General features: G+C 36.2%; 1 long non-coding RNA gene across 1 annotated transcript in view; it reads right to left on the bottom strand.

Annotated features, from left to right (window-relative positions):
- The window catches only part of LOC105242328, a 46,991-nt gene that overhangs the window by 7,461 nt on the left and 12,443 nt on the right, over positions 1 to 27,087 (bottom strand). The window contains exon 3 of the long non-coding RNA XR_004627812.1: positions 13,846 to 13,910. This is a non-coding gene — a long non-coding RNA (uncharacterized LOC105242328). The remainder of the gene's footprint in view (positions 1 to 13,845; positions 13,911 to 27,087) is intronic.

The raw sequence follows: 27,087 nt of genomic DNA, 5'->3' as shown, positions 1-27,087 counted from the left end.
CTGCAATTTCCTAATGTATTTTATTTGTAATCCAACATCCCCTGCAACATTCAAATTCTTCTGCTCATACCACCATTCATTATACAATCACATATCGAGCAACACCAATGTGCTGGACAGTATGGTGTAGCCTTGCAGATACAAGCATGTATATTTCAGCATTCATGCTTTGGAGATTACATTGTAGAGAGGATAACCAGGTCTGATCCTGAAGACGGAAAATGCCTCTTGTAGTTCCCCACAGTCAGAGGGTAGGAGTGGCTGCTTATTGCCTTTGGGCAAAAGAGAAACGTCCTCCTGTCTTCCTGAGGCTTACATGCATTACTTTACGTGCCACCACCATTGGCTAGATTTCCCTCCGTCCCTTCATTCCCCCAAACAAGTCTTTGTGTGAAGCCACACCCACAGCCTCCTCCGCACCATCCTCCTCTACAGCTACAGGCATCGCACTTGCTTCATCTGGTCAGCCAGGCTTCTGCAACCAGGCTAGAGCGTGATGGTGGTTCTAGAATTGACCAGAGGCTACACTGGGGTAAAGAGCGAGGGGTCAGTGCAATGATCAGAGAGACTCAGGGAAACTGAAGATAGGAAAATTGAGCTATATTGTTCCAACAGAGAGCAACTTCCTTCTCTGTCATCTTTTCCTTGGAGCGACCACCAAGCAGAGGAAGAAAAGCTTAATGACGCCATACAGCTATTAGGGATTGGAGTCTATCTGTAAAAAGATTTGGAGCTATTACACATACATGGCACAAGGTAGCAAAAGCCATAATTCTTTACAAAGATTCTTGTATCTTGTATCCATAAAATGGATAAGTAGAAGGATGAATAGATATATGAATATACTGATGGATGGAAGGATGGATGGATAATGAATTTATATCTTCCTCCTTTCAAAAATATTGTGTCATCTTTTTAACGTATTGTATATGACGAAGGTATTATATGCTTATATATCACAAATATCTCCATATTGTGACAAATGTTGAAAATGAGCAATTAACTTTTTGATCAAATCATTCATTTGTTTCTAATGTTACTGATCTTTTTACAATAATCTCTTCCTTCTGATATATTTTAATAATATAGTAATTTCAGATGTAGTTTCAGAAACTTGAATATTAAAAGAGAAGTACCCTTACTTTGGCATAATAGGGAATCAGACAGCATTTTAAAACTTCATTCATACAAAATGAAGGCTGAAGTGCCTGCCTGGCACAGTGCTGAGCACATGGCAGGTGTCCAATAGGTTTAACATCATTTCCTTTCGGTCCCTTTAAATTACTGAGTCATTATGATCATGGGTATGTCAATGAGACTTAAATAGTAATTAGAAACTAAATACAGAAATGTCCTTACTATTCCCCACGATGGTTTAAGCATCCAGATGTACATTTCTCCTCATTGTGATGGATTTTTTCAAGTCAGATTTTCTTGGCGCCAGATTATGTTTCCACTGTTTTCTAGTTGTGAGACCCTGGTCAAGTTACTTAACATCTCTGGGGCTCAGTTTCTTTGTCTGTAAAGTGGGGATAATAAGAGAATTGTTCTGGGGCACTTGGGTGGCTCAGTCAGCTAAGCGTTTGCCTTCCACTCAGGTCACGATCTCAGGGTCCTGAGGTCAAGCCCCGCGTGGGGCTCCCTGCTCAGTGGGAACCTTGCTTCTCCCTCTGCCTCTCCCCCCTGCTTGTGTGCTTTCTCTCTGTGTGTCAAATAAATTTTAAAAATCTTCTTTTTTTTTTAAAGAGAATTGTTCTGATAATTAAATACGACAGTAAGACATTTAAGGGCTTAGAGCAGCGCATTGCACATAGTACATATTCTCTGAATGCGGTGGTATGGTTTTTCAGGTTACAAGCTATAGCAGAATGGGCTTCTTCATCAGAAAAGCACCTGGGATTTTGAAATGTACCAACCACAGCTCATAGACTAGAAACCATATACAGATACCACGGCAACAGAAATAAAGCAATGTTTGAGCTATATAAACTTCTTTTACAGACTTCATGGGATTAACTGACTTTATGACTCTAAAATAAGCAATTAGCATTTTAGGAATATCTGAAAATATGCCTAATGCAGGTATAAAATAACATTTCCCACATTCTGCATGTTGGTTTATGGTTATAGAATTGAATTTCAGCCAAATAATATCAACCAAAAAGTAATTTAGAAGCAACCCAGAATATGTAATATAGAAATACTACATACAACTAGAAAGTAAATTATGTTTTTCTGAGAATGAGAGAGAACTCCACAGTCTGGATTTTTTAAATTACAAAGAGCTGTTATAGACTATTTGAAATAGTAAGTACAATAGACCACAGTTAATCCCTTCTTGGAATTACCACAAAAATATACTAGAATATTTTATGATACAAAGAAAACAAAGACGAAGTAAAGACAGTAAAAACATGAAAGTGACTGTAGGATAAAACAATGAAATGTATCACTTCTACACTTGTTACATGCATATCTTGGATTTTCCATTCGCAATTCTAATAAGCATGAGACCTCCCTGGTTTTCTGAACATGAAGGTGTCATAGCACAGGCTGATGTCTCTTGAAAAGAGTAGATGAGGCAGTCTGTTACTTGTGGCCCCGTGGTTAGCCTGTCCCAAGGAATAATTTCACCCCAGAGTCTGGTCTTTTAGGTCATAGTTGGAGACCTAGAGTGTGCTACTCAGAGCTCATCATTATGGAAGATAAATAGGACAAGGAATCATTTTATTTTTACTTGAATTACTAGTTTTTCATACTAGCAGGCCCTAATAGCACAAGCATAAAGGAAACCAGGGGAAAATTAGTCAAAATAGCACTGAGAAGGGAGACAAAAAACAACCTGGAAACAACAACAATAAAGGCTCCTTTCTTTTGGCATTGTTACCTTGGATCCCCATTTCTGTATATTTTACCTTTTATTCTGTTTATCAGTTTCCATCTAAAAAATAATGTCTGAGCCAAATTTCATCCTATGTAACTCTATGAGGATTCTCTTTGCTTTCTTGGAGCCTAATTCTCCCATGGCGTTGCAATGAGATGTAAATCTGACCCTAAGGGAATATTATTTCAGTGAGAGGAGAAACTGCCTTTTATGGCAGCATGGTATCATTTAAGTGGGTTTTTAAAATGTAATCTTTGAGAGAGATATAAAATTTATAAGTGGTAATGATATTTTAATCATTCGAAGATAACAGAGCAACACAAAATGAGGGTGTTTTCTTCTTAAGTGGGCTTAATGAAATGCAGAGTTTGAGAGTCTCCGATTCAGAGATACTTCTTCCAATAAGCATTTTTCCTGCTGAGTCACTGTGGTTTTCATGGACTTGGTTTCTGAAGGTTGGAATTTACATGGTTTAACATTTTTCCTGTCCTTCTGACCCTAACTCCAACCCATTTTCTGGTTCGGTTGCTCTCCTGAGTCACGAGCCCGAGGACATCCCAGCATGACCAACCTGCAGGATTATTTGGCTCCCTCTCTTCCCACTTGACCATGTGAAACTCTTCCTCAAAACAGCAATGGTCTAAGGCAGGCCATACTACAGAAATCCAAGTCCATTCTCAAATAACCAAACTATCCATCTCAGTGTCCATATACATTTTGTACTAATGATTTATTTCCTTACAATTATAATGATCTAGCATCAATTGATTCTGCTACTAAAATGCTGGCTTGCAAAATAGTACAGTTTTAGTTTGTTTTTTAAAAGAACTGGTGAGTTTTCGTCAGTAATGCTTGCCATTGGCAGAAATATACTTTTTGTTTTTCTTTTTAAGAGAGAGAGAGTGATGCACAAAGGGGAGGGGCAGAGGGAGAGAGAGAATCTTAAGGAGGCTCCACGCAGAACATGGAGCCTGATGCAGAGCTGGATCTCAGGACCCTGAGATCATGACCTGAGCTGAAATCAAGAGTCCAGCCCTTAACCCACTGAGCCACCTAGGCGCCCCCTTCCCCTCTCCCCCCTTCCTTTTTTTCCCCCAAAGAACCAAAGGTGGACTTTTTGGAATGTATGGTTTTTCTGATTAAATAAAAATTGAAGGAGGAAAAAAAAGAAGCCAAGGACCGGTTGGGGTATACATGTCGTGGCTGCATAGGGGAAGTATCTCTTCCAATAGAACTTGGTGATGAAATGACTTATATCTGTGCTGTCCAACACAATAGTCACTGGTCATATTTTGCTACTGAGCACTTGAAACATGACTAATGCAATGAAGGAAATAAATTTTTAACTTTATCTGATCAATTAAAATTAAAATTTAAGGAGCCACACCTGACACCGTTTTGGATAGCACAGTTCCAGAATCTTGAGTTGGGTAGTTTTGAGTTCATTTTCATTATACCCATTAATTAGATGTTTACATTTCTTCATGTCATTTTCAAATCTGATTGCAAATCATAAAAGACAAAAATTCTGAATTATCTTCTTTTTACACATCCTGTCGAAGAATATTCCTTATCAGTCTATTTCAAACTCAACTCTATTGCTGAAAGTTCATTCACCTTTGATTTATTTAGGAAACAAACGTATTAAATGAAGATAGGGAAAAGACTAGCTTGATCTTTGCTCTGGGAAAACCAGCTCCTAAGGATGGTTTTGGTCTCTTTAGCATAAAATTACTACAACATCAACTCTGATTTGTATTGGCTTTCTAACTACTTCTTGATTTTTTTATGTTCTTTTTTGCTCTAACAGTGCCCTTGGGGTCTATGCTGTAGGACCGGGTCGGAATAAATTATTCCAGCATTTCTAGAAACTAATTTCTCTTGGCAGAACCCCAAAACATATTAATGTTATACCAAATTCTACACAACATTAGGTTACAGTAAAACACCCATGCATTTTGTGAGTCTTTCTAAATGGCTTGTAATTTATTATATACAATGCAGCTTCATTTTGCAAAATTATAATACAGGTGCTTATGACCTACTTTGTGAAATTCTATATAGATGAATTTGGAGGTAATTAGATATGTGTATTACTGAAGTACCTGCTTTTAGTCATTCAAATGCTTCAATCTGCAAAAATTTTATAGAGCTCAATCATGTAAATATCTATAATATGAGATTTTAAGTGTTAATATTTCCTACAAATGTCATTTTATGGGTTACTAGAGTGTTATTTAAAATATTGTGCACCATTTAAGATTTATATTAGCCATAATAATAGCATACTTTCAAATCATTAGCTGAAATTTTTAGGTAATTTTAAAAATAAATTAAGAAGGATTCCTTAAGACTACACACATACCTGTGGTAATATTAAAATTTATGTGTGGGTAAAAACAAATACTGATCCAAAAAGAAGTAATCCTTGAAAATATCTTTAATTAAACTTGAAAAATAGGTCAGTATTAACAATATATAATTATTCTTACCAGACTAAAAATTTGAGTTTGATAAAATAATATGTAAAATAATAAGGAATAAAGTAATAAATATCTATTTGTTAAAAGGAAATTATGTATTTAAAAGAAGAGGACAAATAGTCTCTATTCTTAAGCCTTTTCAATCATAGCTGAAATACAGTAAGAATTGTAACTAGGGAAACAGGTGATATTAAATAATGACAATCTGAATAATCCATAAATCAAAGGATAGCAAAAAAAAGATAGCCATGGGTGTAAATCCTTTTGATACATTCCTCAGATTCAGATGTAAGAATGCTAGCCTTGACATTAACTGTTGTCTCAATGCGTAGATGTTTCTGAAGAGATAAAACATTAGACCAGGAACGGTTTTCAGACACCGGACACGGAATCGAGAAGGTCTTCTGACTAGTACTCGCTTTCAGGACTTGACTTTGTGATTCACTCTCTCTCCCTGCTGAGCTAACGAAACTTTTGCTTGAAAAGAACGATTGATGGCTAGGGATAAATAGAGGAATTCACAAATTCTCTAACAAGATATTAGAACCACCGAGATATTTTTATGGAACTGATATATAGCCATATTTAATAGCAATATGAGGAATTCATGAGCCACTAGACATGGCATACAATTTTAAAGGAACACAACTCAAATAAGAGATAGTTACTCTTTAGGAAAATGAGTTAGACGTGTAGGTTAAGACGGTAAGAAGGTATTCTCAAAAAACTTAGGTGAGGAATTTTGTTTAAATGCTGTTTTTGCTGTTATTTAATTTAAAATGTGTTAAATTAGGGTGAACTATGAAAGGCAGTGTAGAAATAAAGCCAGTTTCAAAAGAAGAAACATGATATGCAAATGGAGCATAATGGATGAGAGAAGTTTAAGAAATCATGAGCAAATCCAGGGATGTTGAGAAACAGTTTAATTTCCTCGAGTTTTCCATTCATTAAGTATCCTCACACCAAAAGTAGAGGCTAAGTGATGGACTTTCAATTACATGTTTTCCCCACTATCCAAAAGTACAGCATTCCTGTGAAACCTTTCATGAGTTGAAATGGCATATAGAGAAGAAGTAATTACCATTAATTTATATGGAAACATTTTTGAGAATTCCCAGACTTCAAAAAAAAAAAAAAACCAAAAACACCTCTCTTAGGCTTTTAGGATGCTTTCAGACACACCTCGCTAATGGATGCACAAAATAAATTGAGATAGAGCACAGATGCTCAGACACAGTTCAAAGCTATGGCGGCTCGCTGCCCAGGGGCTGAGTGTAGTTCCAGGGGAAGGAGCTTGGCGGCGCCACTCTCCCTGGGCTCGGTGTGGGCTGCCTTATAACCACTTGCTGCAAAACAAATGTTGAAGAAACACTATTTTTGCCTTTTGCCTTTTTTTAGTAAAAGGCAAGATCCTCTTCAGATTGCTTCTGCTTAGCAAAAGCGGGTACTAGTGTAGGTCTTTATAAAAGGAAAGTGGCATAACATGAACTTTGAAAAAGTGGGGGATGCCTGTACCCTATGCAACATTCTGGTGACTGACCTAGAGTCTAACTGAAATGTCTTCAGAGTTTACCAATGACAAGATGAGCGAAATATCCCCTTAGAGATTTATCAGTGATTTCTAACAAAATTCAGAAAAGAAATACAAAGCAATTAACACTTGGAACTATTCTGTTGTGGATGTTGTGTTTGCTGCCGTAAGCATCATATTGTAAGCTTGCAACGGCTTTTTTGTAAAAAGCATTAAAATTCTGATCTATGATTATTGAATTATAGAATCTTGGGGTTAGAAGTCATTTTAGATGTTGCTAATTCAACCCAATCCTTTCTGTAATGTCCTTGCTGAAGGCTCATCCAGCTTCTTAATAAGCACTAACAACATGAGAGAACTTAGCAGATGGTTCTCATTTTCAGAGTTTTACTTGTTAAAAAGCTCTTCCTTGTGCAGTTCCTAAATGCATCTATCTTTAACTGCTGTCCTCTAGTACCAATTACACTTTCCCCTAGACACTCAAAGTAAGTTTAGAGCTCCTCCCTAGGAAACACTGGCTACTTGTTAAGTCTTCTTTTTAGTTGTTTCCACCATTGCACACTTACCATGATTTATGGCATTCATTATCTTTTCTGGGTTTCTTCAGTTTACCAATGTTCCTGGTAGACCCAGGCCCCAAGAAACCAGAACAGTATCCCAGGTGTTTCTGACCTAAGCGGGGTATAGCAGGACTTAACCTTCCTTGAGCAAAGCTTTGTGCTTTCTTTTAAGACTGGGTCAAGCTATATCACACTGCCAACTCCTATTGATCATGTGGTCCACAGTGTGATATTAGCTGCAGGTGTTTTACAGATAAGGAGGATCCCTTCTATTCCTAGTTTGCTAAGAATATTTATCATACATGAATAAGAATTTTATTAAATATTTTTTCTGCATCTTTTGAAATAGCCATATCATTTTTCTCCTTCATTCCTTTAAAGGAATATGACAAACCTGCCCCAATATAGTTTACAAATGTTGAATCAACATTGCATTCCTGGAACCAATCCAGTTGGGTTATAATCTTTTTTTTTTTTTATAATTTTTATTTTGTTATATTAGTCACCATACAGTACATCCCCAGTTTTTGATGCAATGTTCCATGATTCATTATTTGCATATAATACCCAGTGCACCATGCAATATTTGCCCTCCTTAATACCCATCACAGTTGAGTCATAATCTATTATCTAATTTATGTATTGTCAGATTCTGCTTACACATATTTTGTGCAAAATATTTTTTAATCTGTTTTCTTAAATAAAATCAGCCTTAATTATTCCTCTTATAATACCTTCATCAGGCTTAAATGTTAAGGTTATGCTGGCCTCTTAAAAAGGAGATCGGAAGTGCTTCTTCTTTTTCAATTCTCTAAAAAAGTTTGTGCCTTAGTTCTTCCTTAAATTGTAGAGTTTGCCCTGATCCATCCAGTCCCAGAGGATTTTTTCGTTTGGTTTGATTTGGTTATTGTTGCAGGTTCAAAATTACAGATTTAACTTCTTTAATAGCTATAGATCTTTTAGCCTTTTTCTCATTATAGTTACTTCATTAATATCTGGTCTTATTTTATCACTTCCTTCTTCTTTTTGGATTGAGATGAAGTTCTTTTTCTAACTACATGAGATAAATGTTAGGCCATTTATTCTCAACCTTTGTTTTTTGTCATATATATATGGCAACCATATATACATGTATATACATAGATATATGGCATATGGTTGGGTTTCAGTTAACGCAGTATAATCTTCATCTTTTCATTGCATAATTTAGTATACTTCATTTTTAATTACTAAGGCAATTTTTAATGTAGCATCATTTTAATGTGATGTAAGTCCACCATGATTACTATGGCTATTTGTTTTTGCTTGGTCTTTATTACTTTTTCACTCCATTCTTGCCTTAGTTTAGATTATTTTTTCCAATGTAATTTCTTTATTGATTTGGAGATTGCATGGGTTTTTTGGATATTTTATTAGTTCTTATCCTAGAAATTATAGTATGTACCCCTGACTCATCAAAATCTGATGTTAGATTTCTGCTTCCATCCAAAATTGGGTAAGAAAGACTTAATTTATCCTCTGACCTGAAACAACTGAAAAACCAGATGAAATATATATATTACAAAAATTTCTAAAGATATTGGACGTAAGTAACCTAAGGCATGTGATCCCTGAGAGGCAAGAAGTCAATGAGGTGAACCTTGCAAATACCTCTGCTTAGTGCCTGGAGAAAGCACTACAGGCTGTGGTGCAAAGAGAGGGATCGGAAGGAAAGCTAGGTGTATTTCTAAGGGTAGAGATGGATCGAAGAGTGGAGGGGAGCAAAAGTTGCTAGGGCCCATAAGACAGAGTACCAAAGAGGAGAGAATTGCACAGAGGAGGAGCTCTGGAGATAGGCAAAAAGTTTGTCTCCAGTATGCTCTTGAGTGCCTATGAGGAAACTACCCAAGGCTGAGGGAAGAACTGCCCAAAATGTGAGAGGGGAGTGCCCTCAGATCACTGACGACAGGAATAGTCTCTGCTCCTGTATTTATTCTATTTTCTTATTTTCTGTATTCTTGATGTACTGGAATCTGGGGTTTCCCTGACTGCGAAGAGACTATCCCTCCCAGGGCAGCTGATCAATTCCTACAAATAGCAAATGAATCTCCTGCCAGCATAGCTTTTATATGCAAACCAATCACTAGAGCCCGAACCCTCAACTATCTCTTCTACTGAACACTTGAGAAGACAATATTTCTCTGTCCTAATTATCCCAGGTCCAGGTATCAGACAACTAAGGAATGCTCCTCTAGCCCAGAGCCCACCATAATTATTCAAACTATTCAATCCTAAACCTGTTCAGCAGTTTACTTTGCTTCACTTATTCCCTCCCATGAAAGCCACAGTAAAGGCTTTTGCCCATGATTCCCCACACTCCTTTGGCTTCCTGACTCACCCTGGTGCTTTCCCACATGGCCCTGCATGATGTACCATGCCAGAGTGGAAAATCTCAAATTTGTGAATCATTTAATTACTAAAAAGAGTCGCACCTCAATACTGGGGACAAATTACCATAGGCTAGATGCTGCTCTTGTCCCACGTACCAAAGGCTAAAACGAGACCACAAAAATCTGATTTCAAATAACTTAACCACATCCCAGAATAATACTCAAGAAAATTTATAAAAATGCAAAAATATCTAGTACCCCAAAAGGTAAAATACCCAGTGATTGGCATCCAATAAAGAGTCACTGGGCATGAAAAGAAATGGAAAAATATAACCCATAATGAGGAGAAAAAACAATCAATTGAACCTCACTCTGATACGACACAAATGATAGAATTAATAGAAAAGTACATTAAAATAGTTATTACTTAGAGGAAAGACTGAACATGCTAAAACAGGAAAAATCTAAAAAACACAAATGAAGCTTCTTTAAATAAAAATCACAATGATTGAGAAAAAAATACACTATATTAGATTAATGCCAGATTAGACATTGCAGAAGAAAACATAAGTAAAACTGGAGACATAACAATAAAAACCATCCAACATGTAATTTAAAAAAAAAAAGACTGAAAAAAAGTACAGAGGATCAGTGGTCATTAAACTTTAGGACAACTTTGTGCAGCCTAATGTACATGATATTGGCACCACTTCAGGGAAGAAAGAGGAAAGGGGAAAGAAAAAATACTGGGAAAATCATGGCCAAAAAATTTTAAAATTTGGTAAAAACTGTTAATCCACAAATTCTTGAAGTTCAACACCACCAAACACAAGAAACATCATAATCAAATTGTGATCTGAGTGATAAAGAGAAAATCTTAAAAGCAAGCAGAAGAAAAAAAAGAGAGAGGAGCAAAGTTAAATATGACAACAGACCTGCACTAAAAATATATATTAAGGAAAGTGCTTAAAGCAGAAAGAAAATGATACCAGATGAAAACCTGTATCTACACAAAAGAATGAAAAGAATCAGAAATGGTAACTACATGGGTAAACATAAATACTTTTTGCTTGTTAAACATCCTTAAAAGATAATAAACTGTTTAAAGCAAAATAATAACAATGTATTATGGGTTTGAAGCATATACGAAAGTAAAATAAATGCAGCAAATAGTAGAATAGGAGAAATGGAAGTATACTGTTTTAAGGTTATACATATATAGTATATATCATATATATATAATATATATATATATTATATAAAGCAACCACTGGAATAACAGAGCAAAGAATTATAGTTACAGGTCAACAATAGAGTTGAATTCATTTAAAAAAAAAACCATTCTATCCAAAAAGAGTAGGGGGGAAAAAAAACCAGAGAAAAAAGAACAGATGGGAGCAGAACCAAGTTGATAGGCATCTGACCTGTTCAGTTGAGGCCTTGCTCTTAGAAGGGAACTGAATTTGGATTAATGCTCTATTGTTACCATTTTGAAAAAATAATTTATAAACAAAGACCCCACAATTTCATGTTTCACTGGACCACACAAATTATATAGACAGTTCTGCATGGGACAAATAGAAAACAAATAATAGGGGCACCTGGGTGGCACAGCAGTTAAGCGTCTGCCTTCGGCTCAGGGCGTAATCCCAGCATTGTGGCATCAAGCCCCACATCAGGCTCCTCCACTATGAGCCTGCTTCTTCCTCTCCCACTCCCCCTGCTTGTGTTCCCTCTCTCGCTGGCTGTCTCTATCTCTGTCAAATAAATAAATAAAATCTTAAAAAAAAAAAAAGAAAACAAATAATAAAACGTAGATTTAAACCCAACCACATAAATAATCACATTAAATGTAAATGGTCTAAACACTTCAATTTAAAGTTGCAGATTGTCAAATTAGATTTAAAAAACAATATTCAAGTGTGTACTTCCTACAAGAAACAAATTCTCTCTGTGTAAGATTTCTTAGATATGATAACAAAGCATTATCCATAAAAGAATAAATTGATAAGTTGAACTTCATTAAAATAAAGAACTATGCCCACACCTGGGTGGCTGAGTCAGTTAAGCATCTGCCTTTGCTCAGGTCATATCTCCAGATCCTGGGATCAAGCCCCACATTGGGCTCCCTTCTCAGCAAAGAGTCTGCTTCTCCCTCTGCTGCTCCCCCTCCTTACTTCCCCCCCTTACTCCCCCACTCCCGCTTATGCCTGCTCTCTCTCTCACTCTCTCTATCTCTCTCAAATAAATAAATAAAATCTCTTAAAATCAAAATAAGTAAATAAAATGAAGAACTATGCTATTTGGTTTTCTTAAACGAGTTTTTTATTTTGTTTTAAAGTTTTTATTTATTATTTAAGAGACCGAGAGCCTGAGTGGGGGTGGGGGTGGGGCAAAGGGAGAAGGAAAAGCAGACTCCCTGCTAAGCAGGGAGCCCAATGCAGGACTCAATCCCAGGATCTGGAAGTAATGACCTGAGCCAAAGGCAGAGGCTTAACTGACTGAGCCACCCCGGCATCCCAAGAATTCTGCTATTTGAAAGACACTGTTAAGATATTGAAAATAAGCTACAGACTGAAAGAAAATATTTACAAATCACATATCTAAAAAATAAACAAACAAAATCAAAGTTTTTTCCTGAAAATATAGAGAATTCTCAAACTCAATAAGAAAACGGTTAAATTTTAAAAATAGAAGATTTGAACAGACCCCTCAACAAAGAAGATATACAGATAGTAAATAAATCCATGAAAAGATGGTCAACTTAGTCACTACAGAAATGCAAATTAAGGTCACAATGAGGTATCATTACACACCTATTAGAAGGTTTAAAATTAAAGACTGATCTTACTATGTGTTAGTGAATATATGGAGGAGTTAAAACTCTAACGTGAAACTGCAGAATATAAAATGGTACAACTTTAGAAATTAGTTTATGGACTCTGAGAAACAAACTGGGGGCCTCAGCAGGGAGAGGGTGGGGGAATGGGATAGACTGGTGATGGGTAGTAAGGAGGGCACGTATTGCATGGTGCACTGGGTGTTACGCAACTAATGAAGCATCGAACTTTGCATTGGAATCTGGGGATGTACTGTATGGTGACTAACATAATATAATAAAAAATCATTAAAAAAAAAAAGAAATTAGTTTGTCAGTTTTTTGTTTTTGTTTTGTTTTGTTTTGTTTTTAGTTAAACATATATGTACCATATTACCCACCCATTCTACTTCTAGGTGGAATTTCATTTACTCAAGATAAATGAAAACATATATATACTTTAAGCTAAGTATATACTTTATAGTATGTACTGTGCTAAATACTAAGAGTAGTAAACAAATGTTCATAGCAACTTTATATGAAATAGCCAAGAATTGGAAACTAGCCATATATTTATCAATAGGTGAATTCATAAACAAATTGTCCTATATCCATGCAATACACTACAAGTCATCAATCAAAAAACTACTGTTTCATGCAACATGGATAAATCTTAAAATAATTATGCTAAGTGAAAAGAGTCAGAGGAAAGGGGGATATACTGCATGGTTTCATTTATATAAATATCCAGTAAATGCTAACCTATAGTGATAGCAAGCAGATCAGTAGTGGCCTGAATGCGAGGGGGGAAGAGATTACAAAAAGCACAAAGAAACTGTTGGGGTGCATGTGTACGTTCATTATCATGATTGTGGCGACTATTTCATGGGTGTATATACATGTCAAATCTTACACAATTTGTCAGTTCACTGTATGTCAGTTATACTTCAATAAAACCATTTTTCAAAAAGAGTCCTAAAGATATTGCATGTATAAGAAGGAAACAATAAAGAAAACTTATACAGTAAAAAATATATCATGTTAATTGATACTCTTACCCTTACTCTGGACAAAGCAAGAATTTAATTTATTGTCCTCCCTGTTTAGGTAACTATTATGTATCTTAATTCTCTGTATAATTTTATTCTCACAGTACATTGTTATTTTTGTTTTATACAGTCAGTATTCATTTACATTTACCTGCATTTTATCATTTTTGTTCCTCTCCATCTCTTATCTTCTGACTGGAATCCTTTTTCTTCTGTCTGGGAAAAAAAAGTATTTATTTTAATGCAGATCTTCTGGTGGCAATTGTTGTCATTTTCTGTTTGAAAATATTTTGTATCACCTTCATTCCTGAAATAATTTTTTACTGGATAAAGAATGTACTGGATAAAGAATAGGTTGGCAGGGGGGCTTTTCATATATTACTGGTATTACTCCCCAATCTTCTAGCTTTGTTGCTATTGAGAAGTAGCTATCAGTCTAATGCTACTCCTGGGAGTAATCTGCCCTGTACCAGAGCCACACCTGCTACTTTTAAGATTTTCTCTTTGTCTTTGGTTTTTGGCAGTTTCTCTATGATGTATCAAGGCATGGATTTCTTCTTATTTTTTATGACTTCAGATTTGCTAAACTTTTAAATTCTGTGGACTGGTAATTTTCATGACCTTTAAAAAAATTTAAATCCATAATCACTTTAAATATTGTACCTTCTACACTCTTCTTCTCCACTTCTAGGTCCCCAACTGAATATGTGTGAGAGCAACTCACTGAATTATCCTTCACTATCTTTCATGTATTTCTTACCTTTTTGTTATTCCATGCTTTATTATGTACAGTTTATTCTTAGTTATCAAGTTTACTGTTTCTCCCTTTTGCTAAGTTTATTTTGCTCTTAAACTCAGCTGTTGTGTTATCAGTTTTAGTGGTTATAATTTTCAGTTTCAAAAATTCAATGTGTTCATTTCACATATGCAATATCATGCCTTAATTTAAAACTTCTTGCTGAGTTTAAGGTGAGCTCTGATCTCTAAACATAGCAACCATGGTTGCTTACAGCCTGTGTCTGGTATCTCCACCAGGTGGAGTATCTGTAGGTCTCTATCTGTTGTCTGTGCTGGTTCTTGTTCCTGTTGTCTTAACTCTTTGTATGTCTCATTGTATTTGATTTTTTGGTGGACATTATATTTGAAAAATAATTTTGGAGCATGATCTGAGACCTACACTAACATTTCTTTCCTGTATAGACAACAGTCATCTTTTGCCAATATTTAATTTTTTTAATGTTCAAAATTACTGAAAATTTTGAAAAGTTTTATAGTGAACATTTCTATATTCACTACTGAATACCTTTCACATTTAATACACTTTCCTTATCACATATCTATCCATCTATCCATGTAAGAGGTTTTTGGTTTGGGTTTTTTCTTCCATCAAATACATGAGAAAAATAACAATCTGGGATCATTTCAATTTAATTTCAGGGCTCAAGATTTTTCTGGACTAAGGAGATGAGTTAAGTACAGCAGTCAGTGTGGAACCTGTTTTACTTTTCCTTCCTTTCTCTTTTTTAGTGTGCTTCCCTTCAGGGCACTAACTCAAAGCACATGGTGGTTTACCAACACTCTCCCTTAGAAGACTCTAAACTAAAATTTTGGCTCCCCAATTTGTTGAAACTACTAGATATACTGGTTACTCTCTCAGCCACATTTTCATAGTTTATAAATACCCCAGAACAAAAACAACCCCATATTACAGATTCCCTTCTCTGGATTCATACCTCCTTCTCCTTCTTTTCCTTGCAGTTACTCAATACTTTTTTTTTAGCTCTTTAATGATTTGAGAAAATTTTACAAATATTTCATCCAGATTTTTAAGTTTTCCTGGGGTAAGGAAATAAAGGACCTAGGAAGGAAATAAAGGACTTAGGTAAGGAAATAAAGGAAATAAAGGACCTGATACCATTATCAGAAGCACAAATCTCTCATTTCCTCATGAACCCATTCAAATCACAATTTCATCCCTATCACTTCACTAAACCAGCCCTTCTCAAGGTCACCAGTAACTCCCAAATTTGTAATTCCGATCATTGATTCCCAGTTTTCACCCCAGAATTTCAGTGGCATCTAGTATTAATGGTCAAAGCTTATTTTATTTACTTGATTTCTGAGACTTCCCACTCTCTTGAAATTTCTCCCATCTCAACTAGCTACTCCTTCTCTAGGCTCATTTGCTGGAATCTCTTCCTTGAACTGGATCCTATTACCAGTGTGCCAGAGCTAAATCTCCGAAAAATTTCTCTTCTTTATGTCTACTTTCTAGGTGCTCTCCTCCTGTTTTAAATAACGTATACATCCATCTTGACTGTCAAGTATTATTCATCAGATCTTAAATCTAAATATTTACTTTTCATATTTTTGTGAATTCTCTGAGTATTATATTTTGACTGGTTTAATCTCAAAGAGTATTGTATACATATCCAACAGAACATTAAGTACTCAAATGGTCTTGTAGTTTAATGAAGTTTTTATCCCTAATAGAAAATGAGAAGCAGTTCTTAGAGAAAGGAAATGACAGTAATTTAACTACAGTCACAAAGCCTCCTGGTAGGTAGAAATAGAATAAAAACCTATGGGTTCTGATTTTTTCATACATTTGTTCTATATCAAATTGCTTATGCAACATTTTTACAAGAATATCTAAGAGACATCTTGACATTAACATGTCCAAAACTGAATTCTTGATTCCTCTAATCCCAGCCCATTCAAGCTTCTCCTCCTCAGTGTTACATGTATTTAATAAATGGCATTATCATTTGCCCCAGTTTTCAGACCAAAAATCCATGTATCATTATAGCATTTATAACTTTATGGTTTTTGCCAGCTTTGGAAAATTTTTTACTTCCATATTTTCAAATATGGCATTGGCTCCATTTTCTTTTCCTTCCCTCTGGGACTCCAAAATCAATATGCTAACCCTTTCCACCAGGTTTCACATATCTCTTACACATTTTCCATACTTTTGCTTTTTTATGCTTCATTTCTCTTAACTTATCTTTCAGTTCGTTAATCCTCTTCTGGCTGTGTCTAATGTACAGTTAAACTCAACTATTAAGTCTTTAATTTTGATTATTTTATTTTTCACCCTTAGAATTTCTATTTAATACTGCATTATATTTGGCTATCTACTGAACTTCACAATCTAGTTCCCTATTTTTTGAGCCATATTAATGACATGGGTTTTTTTTAAGATTGATTGATTTATTTATTTTAGAGAGAGAGTGGGAGGGGCAGAGGGAGAGGGAGAGGAAGAGAATCTCAAGCAGACTCCCAGCTGAGTGCAGAGCTTGACACAGGGCCCAATCCCATGACCCTGAGATCATAACCTGAGCCAAAATCAAGAGTTGTCTATTTAACTGACTGAGCTATCCGGGCGCCCCAGGCCAGTGTTTTTTTGCTTTGTTTTGTTTTGTTTTAAATTCATGTCAGATACCCAGATAACAGTCATTGCCAATGATTATCTGTTTTTATTCTGTGATTCTCTTGGTTTTAACTTATTTAGTCATGTTTTTTGATATGCTTGCTTATTTTTTGTTGAATATCAGAAATTTGAGACTCTGGATGATGTTATTTTCCTCCAGAGAGCAGGAAATATGAGAAAATCTTAAAGAAATTAGTCTCTCAGCTGATCATGATTTGATTTTCAGTCTTTGGAAGTCTGGTCCATTTATAATTCACATTTACTTATGGGGTATATCCCTTCAGTGGTCTCAATAGAACATCTGAGGTGTTTTCCAGGGTCCCTCCATCTTGATGAGCCTTGAACTCCCATTTTTGTCTTACTAGCCCCATGACAGTACTGAGAGTTCTGCTCAGCTTGTCAGCTTCTGTGTTACCACAAGTGGATCTGTAAATATCACAAGGTGGAAAGCAGCACTGAATGTTGGGCTCACTCTCTGTACTCTTTTTTTGGGAGAAGAGTGGTTCCTGGAACCTCATATTTTGGCTGACTTGGTAGTTCTATGATGCCTGTATTCCTGTGTGTCTAATAGTTTACTCAGCTTCTCTAGTTCTTGGTGCATGGTCTGATAAATTCTAATCTACCACAGCCCGAGCATAACCCACAGGAGTGAATCTTGATTTTTTTCTTTCTTTTATATCACATCCATGTTTTATCCATAATGAGGTGCTATGGGTTCTTCTGTCCAAATATATCCCAAATATAACCAATTATCACTATCTACTCTGAGGCACTGTCACGTNTTTATCCATAATGAGGTGCTATGGGTTCTTCTGTCCAAATATATCCCAAATATAACCAATTATCACTATCTACTCTGAGGCATTGTCACGTTCCACTTATATAACTGCAGTAGCTTCCTAAATTGCAAGGGATTTAGCTCTAGGTTAAAAGTCAGAAAAAAAAAAAGTCAGATTTTATTGAAATAGAGAAGAAATATAGAATGGATCTGGATAAAGATACTTTTGTATGGGGTTCCTGGATGGCTCAGGCATTAAGCGTCTGCCTTCAGCTCAGGTCATGATCCCAGGGTCCTGGGATCAGGCCCCGCATAGGGCCCCACATCAGGCCCACATAGGGCTCCCTGCTCGGCAGGAAGCCTGCTTCTCCCTCTCCCACTCCCCCTGCTTGTGTTCCCTCTCTCACTGTGTCTCTCTCTGTCCAAAAAATAAACAAAATCTTAAAAAAAAAAGATAATTTTGTATATTTGGTGTTGATTCAAAACATGAGAAGGTTCCTCTTTGGTCCTTTGTATTTTCTCTATAACTTAGGAGGTGAGGTAATGTACTAGGGAAGGGGCAGAGGTACAAGATCAGAGGTTTAGGAAGAATAAGAAGGTGATTTGATTTGATTTGATTTAATAATTGAACTAATTTAATGCAGCATTGTTGAGACCCCATTGGGTCATGAATGCCATATAACCAAGCTGCCATGTTATATGACTCAGAGGAGGTAAATGCTTGGGCTCACCAAATTTAATGATTTGTGAGTAAATAGAGTCAAAATCAAAGGTTAGAGGAACTTTAGGTCATTGGAAAGATTGTTTTTACTGCTGGAATGATGACCTGCAAGCTCTAATTCAGATAGGACTGAAATAAAAACAGCAAAGGCTAATATATTTGTATAAAGTAAAATGGTCAGTGACCAAAGGTTCCAAGTGAGATGAAAGAAGCATGATGGCGTGGAGTACATGAGCAAACAAACTGAAAACAGGAGGGTTGTGGTCATATATGGGCTCAAAAACTAGTGATATTAGAGGTGGAGAAAATGCAGATGACAGTGTCTGAGGTGAGGCTGTCCCCTGAGTGACTGAAGTGGAGTGGAGAGTGAGGCGAAGCAGAGGGAAGAACTAAAAGTCCTTAGTGATGGCAGTTGACCTCTGGGGACTGAAGTAACTCAAGTTGACGGCAGGCTTTGGGTAGAGAGAAGGAGGATCAGCCAAGGTCTTTCATTGGCTGAGAGGTTAGGAGAATGGCTTAGTGGAATGGCGTGGGCTTCAAACAGTAAGTCACTAAAATAATCTGAAAGGAGCAGTGGGGAGAAAGACCACTCCTGAGTAGTGTGAGGTTTCAGAAAAGAGACAACTCCTTGTCCGTGCTTCATGAAACAGCTTCTCTGTTCCCCAAGTCTCAGATCTGGGTCAAGGACAAAAACATATAGGACATTTGGAGAATGACTGTAGAGTGGAAGAGGGAGGGCCAAGTGTGTATACCATATAGCTTCCGGGTTGCCTTCCAGCCTTGAGACCCTAGGGTGATAAGGCATCATCAAATATTTGTATTGTCTGAACCTGATGCTTCTTAAATAAAGCATAGGAAAAATTCCTGTTTATTTTCTGGAAAATGAAATTAGTTGTGGTATCAAAAGTGTCTAAATATGGGGAAAAAATACTGCCACTAAATAACTGTCTCAACAGTACAGAAGAAAAGGACGTTATTAGGTATTTCTTTTTCTCAAGAATTTGAAGGAACATGTTACACATAAAAATGGCTCCCTTAAGATAAAACAGCAAAGGTGCTCATTTTGCTGAAGTGACATTTCTGTGTCTTTGGAATCATTTGTGTGATTTATCATAGTAATGTGCTCATGATGGTTTGGTTTTTTAGTAAACAACATGGCCATACTTATAAATGTGTACCTTCCAAAAAGAGGTAGAATGTGGTCTTTTTAAATAGAAATTTGGAATAAGAAAATGCTTTCATTTGTTGATTAGGTCTAAGTTATCCAGAGAGCCCCAGATTAATGAGAAATATCTTAATTCACTTTTTCATTTATTCAACTGATAGTTAATAAATACCTCGTAAGCACAACATACTGTCTTAAAAGCCAGAGATATAATGCATAAAGAAAAAAACAAGATTTATTCTCTAGGACATTTATTTTCTTTTTGATTGTGCATACCTGTTCTCAAAACTAAAACCTGTTAGGGGCACCTGGGTGCCTTAGTTGATTAGGCATCTGCTCCCTGCTCAGCAGGGAGTCTGCTTCTCCCTCTTCCTCTGCTCCTCCCCCCTGCTTGTTTGCTCTCTCAGATAAATAAAATTTTAAAAAACAAAACAAATGTTAATGAAAAGACAAAAATGGTGCATGTAATTTGATCCAAAGATCAGCAATAGTCTAAAATAGTGTGGATTTCTGGCAATTCACTAGATAATTTTAAAAAATTATTAGGTTTTAAAGATCCTTGCACATTTGTTTTCAATACGCTCTGGTATCAATATAGGTATTATTTGATAAAAATTGTGGATTTTGGGGCGCCTGGGTGGTGCAGTCATTAAGCATCTGCCTTCGGCTCAGGGCGTGATCCCAGCGTTCTGGGATCGAGCCCCACATCAGGCTTCTCCGCTAGGAGCCTGCTTCTTCCTCTCCCACTCCTGCTTGTGTTCCCTCTCTCGCTGGCTGTCTCTATCTCTGTCAAATAAATAAATAAAATCTTTAAAAAAAAATCGTGGATTTTTTTTCATGAAACTACCACTTTATTCTATAATCTATAGAATTAAATCCTTGGTTGATAAAATTTATGCTTATTGATAGGGTGACTTTCCCTCCCTCGATTCTCAGGACAATCCCTGTTGTTCTAGACAACACTTTCAAAAGTATCCTGGTTGGGAAAATAAAAAATATAATCAGGTTACTTATAGATAACTGAGCTATAGGACAGTACTAGCACTATATTTTGAAAGAAACAAAATATGTAGGAGCCAAATACAAATTCATAAAATTAGTTTATAATATTCAAGTTAAAACTTTCTATCCATAATAATTGTGGATTCTTTATAAGTATTTTTGAGTGTTATTTTTTACATTAGTGATTTGAAAGTAGAGACAGTGTTGATTAATGGGAGCTTGAGTTTTAGAACAGGTTTTTAATGAGTGGTGACATATGATATTTATCTGCAGAATCAGTAAGAGCTATTAGCTTTTGGTTCCACCACAGAGAGACAGCAGCGTGTTATGCATGATATCCAGGAAAAACACTGAAATAGTTTAACGAGCAAATTTCATTGTACCCTCAGGGGTGATTTTTAGTCAAGATCACTCCAAGTCTGCTATAACAAAGGTCAGGACATAAAGAACACAGAGGTACTGTCCAAAGTGCCTTGATCTTTCCTTGGTGACTTACAGTGTAACTGTCACCCACAACATTCTCAACTGACAGTCTTTCCTTTAAGTCTGGAAATATTTTTATATTTTCTTTCACTTATACTTCCCACTGGCCCTTGTAAGTTATTGCATGAAAATTATTCATACACACAATTGGTTTTAAAATAAGGAAAGATTTGCCCTGAAATTACTTTTTAGAATTAAATCTGTTTGGATAAATTATCATCCTATTCAAGCCAATGAAGCAAAATTACCCCCTGGGTTTCTGGGGTTAAGAATGTGGCCTAACAAAGTGATAGCTCATGTCTCACTAAATGTCAGTTCATTAATAATTTTTATATGCAGTACCATAGAGGTGCAATCTCAAGAAATTCAATTCCATCTAAAGATGTTCTAATGATATTGTAAGAATTTGCCACTACTGAGTTAAGGGTGGAAATATACCCATTTTATAGATGAAAAAACTGATGTTCAAATATAAAAAGGACAGGGGGAAAAAAAAAACAAGATATGTAGAATCCAGGCTTTTGCTACATGGAAAAGAGAAATTTATTATTCAGGCTTTTTTTTTTTTTTTAAGGGATGAGAAAGGGCATGGGGATTCAAATTCTATTGATCTTGTTTTGCTCTTTCTCAAATAATTGGTACTCACTGAGCATCTACTCTATGCCAAGAATTCTACTCCGTGCCTAATCTGCGTTACCTAATTTAATTCTCAATACAATGTTGTAAGGTCTTTGTCTTCACAACCACTTTACAAGATGAAATGAAAGCTGAAAAGAGGACTCTGCCTCAGTCTTACAGAGTTAGGATTCAGACCCAGTTGTCTGATTGAAGAGCATCTGCCATAAACCTGTCTGCTCCCACATTGCCCAAATGAGATTGCCACCCATGATACTCAAAATCCTGTGACTTTGTACTACCTCCATTTTGCAGATGGAGAAGTTGAGGCCCTAGCCCTGCAGAAGACCACAGCTTTGCTTGACTTCAAGCCAAAGCTCTTCCTCCAGTACCATTCTTCCTCCTTAATTCCACCCCCGTTAAAGTTATTTTACTTTTAGAAAATGTAAATTATCAATGTTCTTCCTTTCTCTTTTTTTATGGTCTAGCACTTTTCCTTCCCACTGAGAAGAACTCTCTCTCAGTGAGACCCTTTTATGGTTGTAAACTGGCATGATGTGTGCTCACGTAATGTGCATGTATGAAAGACAATGTAGTTGGTGGGGAGAGATGACACTATATCAAGCTGATATACTGACATATTACCACAGTGGCTATTTTTTATTTGCCCACTTTTTACTTGATATTATTTTATTATTTTCTGCACACTTTTTAGATTAGTATAGACAGTTGTCCCAGAGATTTATCATTTCTCGAGAAAATACTTAGGTTCTGATTTCTAGCTGTGTGACTTCAGACAAGTTACTTCACTACGACTCATAAAATTGGAGTAAAAAATGCACATACTCCAGAGAAGTGTTGTGAGGATTAAATAAGTTAATTCGTATAAAGATCTGGAATTAGATCTCAGAATTCATATAAAGAACCTGACAATCAAATGATAAGATTTTAATTTTCATAGTAGTAAGATTATGACTTAAACATACCAACACACACACACACATACACACACATGCATCAGAGCCTTCCAATTATTTGTTCCTTGTCCAGCTTCCCCTTTCCTTTGGCAATATCTTCGTGGTAAATCTAAATTTCACAAACACAAATTATATACCCTCCATAGTTGCAATCATTTTGTTTTTGAAATTGGAGAAATGTTGAACTACACTAGAAGTGACCCATGACAAAGAAGACATTTTGAAACTAACAAAATAAAGGAGCTTACTACTAAAAAATGGCAGCAAACATTGGACTGAAAAATGTGGTAAGAAATCATCTTATCTACGTTTATCATCAGTTGTCTTCTGAAGTAGATCATGGCTATGGTTATTGTCACCCTCCCTAATAAAAGAAATTTTGAATCAAATGGCTATACAATGTAACGCCTTCCAAAAAAATTAGGTAGATGAAATATAGCATGTTCCTCATAACACTGGGAAATCATATTTTTTAAAGAAAGCAAACCAAATAGTGATTTTAGACCCAAGAATATTAGCAACAAGTTAACCTTATCTATAAAACAAATATGATTGGCAACCATAACATTGAGACAGTTGTTAGAACTAAGCACGAACGTTCCACTATAGGGCCTCAAGTAATAATATGATGGACTGTGACAAGAACAAAGGGAGGATAAGGTTCCCATATACACCATATTTGCATAATTTTTAAGGCTATCTGAAGTAAAAATGCTGTAGCATACTCTTTTCCCAAGATTTGCTGGCAAAATTAAATCTGTGTGTGAGCTTGAATACTTAGAATTATGTGTTTTGTCCAATATCATGAGTGAAAAAGTTCCTTGAAGTTCCATTATTTCCAACTATGGTGTTTTTTTTTTTCTGTAAACTTTGCTGTTATGGCAAGTACCATGAATTATGTTGATTATCATTTTAAATTGGCAATGCTTGGATTTTCTCTGTTCATGAGGTGGTGCCAGAATATACTCAGTAAAATCTGCCCATTCTGGAAAGATTGTAGATTAAAAGCAAACATATAAAGTGAAGGAAGACAAACACGCTCCTGAATGGTAATTAATACAGTACATCACTGAATAACCCATACAAATCTTTCACGTGTGTGTATTCTCCCTCTATTTGTAGTCCTGAGTCAACAATGTGACTGTTATCTTTTTCTATGTACGTTGCATGTTCTGATTTAAAATTTCAAAATGCTTTCCCATGTCAATGACAATCTTAATAGAGTCCAATTAGTTCCACAAGGCCCTTTCTGATGCACAAGCCTCTGGCTTGATTGCGGTGAATGGTGGGTATTTCCTGTGTTTAAGCCCACATATGGATTGAGTAAGGTAGTGGCAGAGAGACTACTGTTTTCCTTCACTACGTCTTCATTTCTTTTTCACAGGCTAAGCCTTTTTTGTTTTTCCTGGCTCTGTTGTCAAAATACTGACCAAAGTTTTGGCTCATGGTTTGGAACACCAGGCCAAAACAATCCTCTGGAAACTAGTGTGGCAAAATGTATTTTAATCTATACATTCACCATTCAACCATGTGCATAACCACACCCAGTGACCCACTCTGTGGTTTAAAAACAACACGGGTTTGCCCCCAGAACAGTTTGATTTATATGACAAGTTTTTTCAAACCTGCTCTATCGACATTAAAAAATGTTCTGAGGCTTGGTTTCATCACATCTCTTGTGGAAAAAAAAGAAAAAATGTATTAACTACACTAGGATCATTTTTGTTTCTGTTTTTAAAAACAAGGTGAATTCCATGTGCATTCTGCAGAATTTCTTTAAAATGTATTCAAATAATAGGTTATTTTTGAAAAATATGTCATATTCTATGAAAAACATGCCTGAATCAGAAAGCAGTTAATGCAATTATTGAAAGTATTTCCTAGCAGGTTACAAATAAGAAAAGATTAAGAATTTTCCTTGAATGAGTCATCATATTTTTCCTTTTAGACTAATTCACAATGGTTAGTGCCTATGAGTGTCAGAATTCCTGTTTTTTCTTGCCTTTCCAGAAGTGCTGGATTAGTTCTTGGTTAACTCTGTTTCACAATACAAAAGCATCAAGAGTTGATCTCCCATCCAAGGTTGAATATCCCTTGAGAGATAAGATTGTTCAAAGGTATGCTGAAGAACTTTACTAACAGTGGATCCTACTTTCGATGATTCATCCATTTCATTTCCTCTTCTGTAGATCTACTGAATCTCCTTTTTAAAATTCTGAACTAATGAATATTTTAAGGAATGTTAATTGCTTCATATTTCAACAAAAACAGATTTTGATCTGTGTCTCAAAGTACCTGCTCCCCTCAAGATGTTTGCCTTGAACAAGGCAACACTGGAAAATTGTACTGAATTACTTAAATTTGCCACCTGGATTTTCTCCCAAATGAACAGCAAGAGCTAAAGTAGTCAAAAGAATGTCCTATGACTTTAAATTAAGTATTAAAACTTTCAGCAAAACGCAATTCATAGTGTGTGCTGCAGAAAATTTTACGGTTTCCCCTTCCCTCCGCTCAAAGAGAGAGCAAGCGTGAGAAAGGAGGGGCAAACTCCTTTAAAACATTAAGTCTGTCCTCTCTCCCTCTCTCATATCTGACTACCTAAGTTTTAGTACCATATTATCTCTAGGGGGTCTGGCAGGAGAAAGATTTCAACGTTCCAGAATCTAGATTCTCCTTTTTGAAAGTGAAGAAAATGTTGATTTGGGAACAGGGCAAAGGATAGAAGGTGGAAAAAAGAATGGGGGTGGGGGAAGGCATAGCTTTCTGATTGCTGGTGACCTACTTTGGGCTCTCTGCAGATTTTAAATGCATTGTTTACAAGATATTTTAGTCAGTTCAAATTTTTAGGCTTAATTGTTCTGTTCCCTATTCTCAACCCAATTACCATTTCCAAAACTGTAAATTTCCACAAACCAGAGATATTCCCAGTTCCAAACACATTTGTACGTTTAGATTCCCAGACTACTGATACCACCTAAAGGCTTTCATGTGCATTTAGGACAAGGATTTGAGATTTTGAATCAGAGGCAGCTTTTGGCGATGTCGCTGTCTGCGAGTGCCTTAGCCTAGAGTCACCAGCGTACTCGCGCTCCCTTTGCACCCAAGCAGCCCTGACTGCCAGCTGTCTTCATCTGCAATCCCCTGAGGCTACACAGCCCACAGTCAACGCGCGCCAAAGTATCCCTCCGCCCAAACACCTGCACCCCCGGGTAGAGGAGGGAGTAGTGACGTCGTCACAGCGTTTCCTTATCTCTGAATTGAAGACAGGCTGGTAAGCCAGCCCGAACCGCCCATCCACACGTCAATGCAAATCCACAAATGCATTAGAAGTCCGGCGGTGTACCTAGACCTCCTACACATAAATGAGCTGTAATTTTAATAAGCCGAATCGTATGTGCAGTGCCTCTCATTCCATAGGAGACAGGGAAAAACCGAAAATACAAAACTGTTATTTGTGGACAAAAGAGCTTTTATCTATGATCTGTGATCTTTTTAAATATCGGTCCGAGAAATAGTGGATATTGAATTACCAAAGTTTTTATTAACTATATGACTAATGAAATAATCCTTGAGAGAATGAAAAGAATCAGAAAATTATTATATTGCACTTATTTTATTAGGATGGTGCAGTTTATCACCTATTAATACATTCTTACTCTGTAATGCAACAGGAATACATCTGTTTTTAATACTTGCTGTATAGATCATTAGCCTACAGGTCTTTTCTGATCTGTTTCTGCAGTGGCAGAATAAATATCATAATTAGTGCTGTTTTTGTGCCTATATGTGCCACTTTTGTACAAGTTCAGAGATGTTATTGGGTCTGCTAATGTGACCCTGGTTTTCACATCAGGTGATTAGTGTAGGGAATTAAGTGTGTCTACTCATTATCCATTGGAGATTGCAAAGATACAGCAGACAATCAGAATCATAATTCCAAATGAAAATAAAGCATGATTCTTTAAAAGTGTTTAGAAGGGTGCACGGCAGGGCATATTTTCTTTCTTACTGGCAAGAGTTTGTAACTGGATACGTTAACATTACTGAGAACATGAAAACATGAAACGAAAGTATTGATTCAAGAATTCACTGAAGAATCCAAGTGCACACTGGCTGCTTTTATTTTATTCTTTCAAAGTACAAGTTATAGTGATTGTTTATGGCAGACAGGTACAACTAGCTGGTCCTTCCCTGCGTGCATTTTTCAACATACATGAAA

This window comes from Ailuropoda melanoleuca, chromosome 9, assembly GCF_002007445.2.
Source record: "Ailuropoda melanoleuca isolate Jingjing chromosome 9, ASM200744v2, whole genome shotgun sequence".
NCBI classification, from domain to species: Eukaryota; Metazoa; Chordata; class Mammalia; order Carnivora; family Ursidae; genus Ailuropoda; species Ailuropoda melanoleuca.
Note: the sequence above shows the minus strand (reverse complement) of the source record. Positions and strands in the feature narration are given on the sequence as shown.